Source organism: Eleutherodactylus coqui, chromosome 1 (genome assembly GCF_035609145.1).
Source record: "Eleutherodactylus coqui strain aEleCoq1 chromosome 1, aEleCoq1.hap1, whole genome shotgun sequence".
NCBI classification, from domain to species: domain Eukaryota; kingdom Metazoa; phylum Chordata; class Amphibia; order Anura; family Eleutherodactylidae; genus Eleutherodactylus; species Eleutherodactylus coqui.
Window position 1 is genome coordinate 92,946,620 of NC_089837.1, and position 8,358 is coordinate 92,954,977.

Below are 8,358 nucleotides of genomic sequence, written 5' to 3' on the forward strand. Positions count from 1 at the left end.
CACTTCCTCCCTTACTTTCATCGTTATTAAGCTCTATGGACATAGGCGCTGGATTTATTCATATCATAGCTAAAAAAGGTAATACGCTCTTTGTTTAAATAAATAAATAAATAAATCAAGCACCTGGGAAGAGTTGGTGATTTGCTGCAAAACTCGGCATGCAATTACATCTCGGCATGCAGATATGCTAATGACTACAGTTGTAGTGTGATTATATGAACGGATTTACTACCTGAGGCCCTAAAAGTGGTTCCAACCTTGGAAGGCTGGGGTCACACGGGACCGAAATCTCACGGAATGACCGCATGGAAATAACGCAAGATTTCTGCGGGAGAAATGCAGCTTCAAAACCTGCGGATCTTGGAGCGGTTTCGCCGCCTGCATTCGGCTGCGCCCATCTCTCCCCATAGAAAGGAGAGAGGCTGCCGCAGAAACGGGGAAAGAATTGACATGCCGCGTCTTTGAATTCCACGCGGCATGTCAATTTCATCGCGGCTTGGCCGCAACAGATCGGCCACAGCGCGTGGAGGAGATGTTTGCAAATCTCATCCACTTTGCTGGCTAATCCTGGGATAAAAAGCCGCGGGCGGAATTTCCGTACAGAAAGCCTGCATGGCAATTACGCCCCGTGTGAACCCAGCCTAAGGCTCTCAGAGGCTACTTGTGTGCAGTGACCTCTTTTACCGCTTGTGTAGAGCTTGTTGACCACTAGACGCCTTAACGATGCAGAGAAGAGCTTTTGCCAAGTTATCAGAGTTGGAGTAAGGGAGCATTATTAGAATGTGAGAAGCTGATAAATTGACAATTTGCCTGCCACATGGGCTGTTCTGAACAGACTGTTAGGAGGTGTGGGAACAAGTGGAATAGTGAGGGCGACCGGCCGTGTTCATGTCTGGAAACCTAGTGCTAAGTGCCTCAATCCTGCCTTTGCTCTGAAGCGGCACACTGCCCCACTTCTGGTGTGATAGTCTGGGAGGCCATCACATATTACAGTCGGTCACCCCTAGTAGTGGTACGAGGGACAATGACAGCTCAGCGATATGTTCAGTACATCTGGCAGCCACATGTGTTCCTCTCATGGCGGCTTCCAAGAAACATTTTCCAGCAGGATAATGCTTGGCCGCACACACAAGGGTGTCACAGGAATGCCTCCACAACATTGTCACACTTCCATGGCTGCCCGGTCACCAGATTTATCACCAATATAACATGTGAGGGACCACCTGGGACGCCAAGCTCGACAGCCTACCAGTATGCGAATGTAGACCAATATGCTGCAGGATACTGTACGGAAGGTATATGCCTTCATGCCCACTCATATCAATTGTTGCATCCAAGCTAGAGGCGGCCCAACAGGGTACTAGAGCTTCCTTCAAGTGTTCAATGTTCCACAATAAATGATGCTTTTACTCTGATATTGTAATTACTTATATCAATTTTACAATCACACATATAAAGTTTTATTCAATTCCAACAACTAGGTACTTGATTTTTTTTTAAATGAGTGTATATAAGTGTATGTGATTCTGTGGCTAATACTTAGTGTTTTTTCACTTCAGTGCTGGATTCGCATGTACACTGCTTAGTATAGCTGTATAATGTCCTCTATACTGCTGTTACTTATGAGGGCGTGCTACAGAGAGGTAAAGAAGAAGATATCCTGTTCTCCTATGTGTGTAGGGTATGGAAGACATAACGACTAGTCTACACGCACCAGATCATGGAAGATTGAAAATTAGAGATGGAGCCTGCAAACAGGAAACTGATGAAAAATGCCATAAGTCATGATGGACAAAAATACTGCTAATCTCTATGTACACACATGACCGCTTATTCTGAAGGGTCACCTGAAAGTGTAGGAAGTTATCCTAAATTATAGTCTATATTAGACATTCAGAATCTCAAACGCAACTTGCATCGGACGTCTGTGTGCTGTCCAAGTGGTACATGTCCTGCTTTTGTCTGAGCCATGCTCTGTGTGAAAAAGTACTCATGTGAAAAGCCTAATTGGCTGTAATTAGAGTTGAGCGAACATACTCTGCAGAGCTTGATGCTCGTTCGAGTATTAGTGTACTCGATGGTGCTTGTTACTCGAACGAGAATCAAGCCGTGTTTGACCCCGCCCCAGTTTCTGTCTCCTCCCCGCTGTGACGTGCCTGTTTTCGCCCCTCCCCGCCGAGACGCAGTGTGTGTTAATGGCAAATTTTTTGTCTGGCAGGTAGGGGAGAGAGATAAAGAGAGAGAGAGAGAGAGACAAACCTAGAAAAAAAAAAGCTCGGGACCCGGCGTCCCACATACAAAAATGCTCGAGTCTCCCATTGTAGCCAATGGGGTTCGTTACTCGAGTAGAGCTCTCGAATTTTACGAAAAGCTCGACTCGAATAACGCGGACCCGAGCATTTGGGTGCTCGCTCATCTCTAGCTGTAATAAATCCCTGTGCTGTCTGTGAAATTAAACGGCCATCTGAATTAAGCCTAAGGGCTAATTCCCACGGACAAAAATCCACAGCGGAATAAAGCGGCTATTAGGTTTTATTGAACCCAATAACTTAGTGCTCACATGCGTGATTCTGCCGCGGATTTCCACTGCGGGGAAAAAAATGTGGCGTGTTCCAATTCACTGTCATTTTCCGCCGCGGGAGGTTTGCATTTATATAGTATTAATGGAGACTTTGGGGTTTCCACGTCGGAATTACGCGGGCACTCGTGGCAGAAATCCGCGGGCGTATCCCACTCTGTCCATGGACATGAGGCCTTACACTTCAGAGCTGTATTCACAATATTATGGCTTCAGAACTGAAATACTACTACACTTTCTGCTGGCTTGATATCTATTTAGGGCTTGCACTGGTGATATACATTCAGGGGGTTGTCATTTTTACATCACTGTAAAGTTATTCCATAGGAGACTCCAACTCTCCCTGTAGTGCAGTAACTCAGTTAAAGGGACTAGAACACCAAATTGCTTTTGTATTAATTAAAACCAGATAGTGAAACATTTTTCTAATTGGTTTTTATTTTTGGAGTGTAGAAACATGACCCTGTTCATACCAAGTGACTGTAACATAAAGGGAACACCATACAGAGCAAGTCATAGTTCACACTTAGCGCAGTTCACAGCTTCAGACATACACTGAGCAAAACATTGCTCACACTAAGGGCTCCTGCACACTTGCGTTTTTCTTGCACGTTTTCTTCACGTGATAGCGCTGCGTTTTCACGCGATTGTTTATGGGACTTTCTAATGTTAAAAACACATCGCACAAAAATTGCACCAACTTGCAATGCAATTTAAACATTAGAAAGTCCCATTGACAATTGCATGAAAAAAACGCAGCAATATTGCGTGAAAAAAACAGAAGCGTGCAGGAGCCCTTAGTCTCCTCATCTCACAGACGTAAGGAAACCCCACTTGGAACCTCATGTACGCATAGATAAACAAGCTAGTTTAAGTGTCCACACACCGAGAAGGGTACAAGAGTATCACACATCACCTATCTGGCAGCAGCAGTGAACATGGTGTCAGACATCCCCCATCTGACAGAGCAAAGGACATCTGATGGCTGAAGGCTGCACCTGGAAAAAGGAAAAGGAGAGGGGGCACGCAGACAGGGAGAAGAGATGTCCAGACCATCTTCAGAGAAAGTGGGTGAAACAACTCAAACAAGCAGCATGCATGACACAAAACACAGGAGTTCTGAGAGGGAAATATGAGGAGTAGATAAATGTCCAGCTCTGTCTAGCAAAAGGGGCTGAAACATATCTGCACAGACTAGTGGTAATTGGCTAGCTGGAGCAACCCACACTCCCAGCCACCTCAATCATCCTACACCTGTGGAAGTATCAGGGCTCAAACCCAGGACCTCCTGCTCTCCAGTCAGCAGCTCTCTTCACTAAGCCACCAGGACTTGGACAACTTCTCTGCTGAACACCTAGCCATGCTTCTTGTTTCCCGTGTTCTAGCTCCACCCAGTTCCCAATTAAGCAAAGTATAAAAGCCTGGCCCTGCCTCTGCCCCAGTGCAAGATTATAGTGTTTGCTGCCTTTAGTCTAGCTCCTGCTACTATTGCTCCTCTCAATACAATTGCTGAGACTTACTGATATCGACCTCCGGCTTCACTCCTGACAACGATATACACCTCCTCCATCTGTACTGCGAATCCAGACCTACAGATCCCAACCTCTGGCTTCCTTCCTTACAACAATACCCACCTCCTTCATTTGTATTCCGAACTGAGACATACTGATACTGACCTCTGGCTTCCCTCCTGACAACGATACCTGCCTCCTCCATTTGTAATAACAAACCTGAGACCAGCTGTTGCCGACTCCTGGCTCTCCCCTGACTACTCTCTGGACCTGTATGGTTGCTACTCCTGCGGCTCCAAACCTAGCACTGGAAACGCTACAAGCAGAGTGCTCCTACCAGTAGTAACCCATAGAGCGACAGATCTCAGGAGCAACACATAACAGTTATACATTGATTAGCTGATGGCATGCCCAAGCCAATAAACATGAGTCTATCCTATTATGCAATGCACTTTTTTTTAAATTTTATTTTATGTACAACCCCAATTCAAAAAAAGTTGGTATACTGTAATGTTAAGAAAAAAAGAAATCAGGGATTCTGAAACCTCATATAATCATATTTTATTCATAGAACGCATAGCAGTTGAAAGTGAAATCACTGTGAACACAGTTCACTGTGCAATCCACAAATGCAAGTTAAGGGCTTATTCAGACGACCGTATATCGACTGGGTATTCACGCCCGGCCAATATACAGTGTCCCTCTCTGCAGGGGGAGGAGGCTGGAAGAGCCGGGAGCAGTACACTGAGCTTCCACCCCCTCTCCACCCCTCGGCACTATTTGCAATGTGTTTGCATTAGTGCCGGGGCAGCTTACACATCTTAAAAGACGCTATCAATGCTGAGCCATATATAGAGGTTTTAGAACAACATATATTCCCATCCAGACAACATCTCTTTCAGGGAAAGCCTTGCATATTTCAGCAAGACAATGCTAAACCATCACAACAGCATGGCTTTGCAGTAGAAGAGTTCGGGTGCTACACTGGCCTGCCTGCAGTCCAGATCTTTCACCAATATAAAACAGATGAGATTTCCAAATTATTGCATTCTTTATTTTTTTATAGAATGCCACTTTTTAGGAATTGTAAACCACCATGGATCTTGAAGATACTTTACATGTTAGATATGTCTAAAACAATTATGCATGGATTGACCACCAGAGGGCAGTTGAAGCCTGTTGAGTAGTTCGGATTCTGCTTCTTAATAAGGTGTATGAAATGCAGTTGCTATTTAGTATAGTAGAAATTATGCTAGCAGAGTTAGTTAGCATTTTATGGGCTTTACTTCTAGTTGTCATCTTTTGTAAGTAATCCTTTTATATTTGTTCTGACATCTAATAATCCAGCATTTGTAATGTCCCGTTAATGTCAAAAAATTGGAATTTTACAATATCTATATCAGGACTTTTAAAGGTAAATATCCTATTTTTGTTTTGTTCCAAATTAAAGCCAATGACCATTGTTTCTCTCAGGGTATCCATAACCTACATTTACAACAAATTTCTGCAGTTTTCAGAAGTGTGTCAAGTATATGTGGAGTATATATGAACCATGTGCTTCACCTGCACTTACTATGCAGCTGAAAACCGCATCACAAATCAATAGCAATTCATAGTAAAATTGCTTAGTTGCATGGCAAAACCTGCCTTCTGTACAGGGACACCCTTAGGAAAAAGGTAAAAAATAAATGTAAGTAATGTTACTGCAATCAAGAACGCTATGTTTCCCCCTTGTGGAGAGCACCTAGAAGGCGAGTGAGTGAGAAGACCTATAAGGCCATTCATGCTCCTTTATTTGCATAATGTTACTGCCTAATAGTCACAAGGTGCACCATGTAAGTTTCCATGCAGAGGGTAATATTTAGTAAGTATTTTGCATCAGTATTTAAAGGGAACCTGTTACCTGCCTAAAGCACCATAAACTAACGTGTAGTGCTGTTAGGACCGGGAGCCAGGGGAGGTATTTTTCCATACCTGCTTCCAGGTGCCTGCTGCTGAAGTCAGTGTGCCAGTCAAAAATCGGACTCTTTTTTTCAGAGTCCTGTGTGTGCGCTGGCCCTTAGGCTTGTATAGCTGAGCGTGCGGACAAGACAGATTTTCGGCCGATGAGCGTACTTTATAGGCATGCACCCTGAGAACCAGGAAGCTGGTGAGTATACAAAAATACCTCACCTGGCTACCTGTCACCTGCCCTAACAGCACCATAATTTAGATTATGGTAGGTAACTGGTTCCCTTTAAAAGCCAAAACCAGGAATGGAAACTACAAAGAGAAAGAATGTTGGAAAGATTTGCATCTCTTACATAATTTGGACCTACTCCTGGTTTTGGTTTACAAATAGTAATGCAAAATACTGACCAGAATACTTTCAGGTGAATGGGGCTTTATTACGAAAATTCCTCTCAGATAGCTGTCTCCTTCTACCAGCGGGGTAAACTTGGGGGACCTACACTCACTGTGCCTAAGCTACACCAAAACCAACTGCGCCACCAGAGCGTGTTCCACAACAGCCATTCCACTCCTTCTTTGTCAGGAAACCTCAAGAAAAATTAGCCAGCATAAAGTGATCTAAAGGTGTTATTACACAACGTGGGCACTAGATGTCACTGTAACATCAAGTTTTACCTTAGTCTTTATAAATTTATCAGCTATGATGATTAATTGTTCTGTTTTTTCACACATGCCAATAGGGTAGCCCCTTTACAACTAATTACACGCATTCAGGGAAAGCCAAACCTTTCTGTCTTATTCACTCCTAAATGCAACATCCTACAAAACATCTGAAAGGATATTATCAGACTGCATATTAAAAGTTAATATATTGTAAGATAACACTGAATGTAACACTCAGAAAAAGATACTCAATAAGCATTCTTTACTGCCATTTTGCTCTGAAAATCAGTGGTTGCCTGAGATCACAGACTTTACCCAGGGTCAAACCAGCCCACGATAATACCAAAGGATTTGGATTCAATCAATTGACAATAGGGTCTTTTTTTCTTATAAGTTGATTCACAAACAAGACCTTAATGATGATATATCCTGTATGTGCAGTGTTCTGGTTAAAAGAAGCTGTGCGCATGGTCTGTATAAGTGGAGAATGGTTGCATAGAATCCTTTCTTCTAGTGGACCCAAAGATCCGACATCTGGTGCTGAGTCTTTACCAATATGATCTTCTCACCTTCTTCTATTACATAACTGATTGTTTTTTGAGACTGGCTTCCTCTGTAAATATTTGTACGATATGCCTTCACTGTGTTTATTACTTCAACCCGTACTATTTTGAGAAAATAATGTTTTCCAGTTCTTTTCACAACAAGTAGGTAATGCGTACTGTAACCATGGGCTTGGTCCAGCTGCAGTCGTTCTTTACTACTTCCCTCATCGTCATTATTATGCAATACTTCTTGTCTCCCTGTGTCAATAAAAATGGTCAATATAATTTTTTTATTTCCTCACTATAAAAGATATCTTGTAAAATATCTGCTGCAATTACATATAGGCATAGACTTGGGGGCAGCATGTGTTTGGAATTTTACATTTAGCTTGAAAACAACAGTGTAACGGTCTTGTTGTAACTATTATTAGACTATAGTTTCACTTATTCACTTTGTCTCGACGCTTGGGTGCAAGCTGGCTCCTACCAATCCCAAAATGAAGGTCCTTTTACATGGGGGGGACTGTCAGCTGTCCCAGCGATAATCACTTCTGTGCTTTCATACAGGAGCGAGGATCACGCAGTGAATGGAGTTGGAGTGTCCAGAGATTGTGCCGCCGGCCGACTCCATTCGCTGTAAGTGGATGAACGACTGCCTGTTTGCACAGACCGATTGTTGCTTAATTTTTATGTCTGCAGAAACTGAATACTGTACGAGTTATCAGTCGTTGCCGGTATATACACTTATCATTCAGATTTCCCAGATCCAGCAAGAATCGGAACTATTCAGTGTAAGAGGGCCATTTAGTGAAGGGAAGTGGTACTCAATTAACTTCTCTAGCAACAGGAAATATGTGTGTTATCCTCAAGCTAAGGTGTCATCAGGCCAGTTAAGGGGAACCTGTCACCTGACTAAAGCAGCATAAAGTGACAGTGAGTCAGGTGAGGTATTTTTCACACTCACCCGCTTCTTGGTGCCTGCCTGTAAAGTCCATGTGCCACATGAAATCTGACTCTGTTTTCAGGGTCCTGTGTGTGCACTCCCCCATAGACTTGTATAGGAAAGCACCCTCATGGGACTTTTAATGGGAAGAGACATTTTTTTGGCCTG

The 8,358-nt window shown here is 43.3% G+C and overlaps 1 protein-coding gene across 1 annotated transcript in view; it reads right to left on the minus strand.

Annotated features, from left to right (window-relative positions):
* CEP63 (centrosomal protein 63) overlaps nt 1-6,163 on the minus strand; it is a 58,131-nt gene extending 51,968 nt beyond the window's left edge. Inside the window, exon 1 of the mRNA XM_066598096.1 lies at nt 6,064-6,163. The gene's annotated coding sequence lies outside the window, so the exon portion shown is untranslated. The remainder of the gene's footprint in view (nt 1-6,063) is intronic.
* Nucleotides 6,164-8,358: the final 2,195 nt, after the last annotated feature.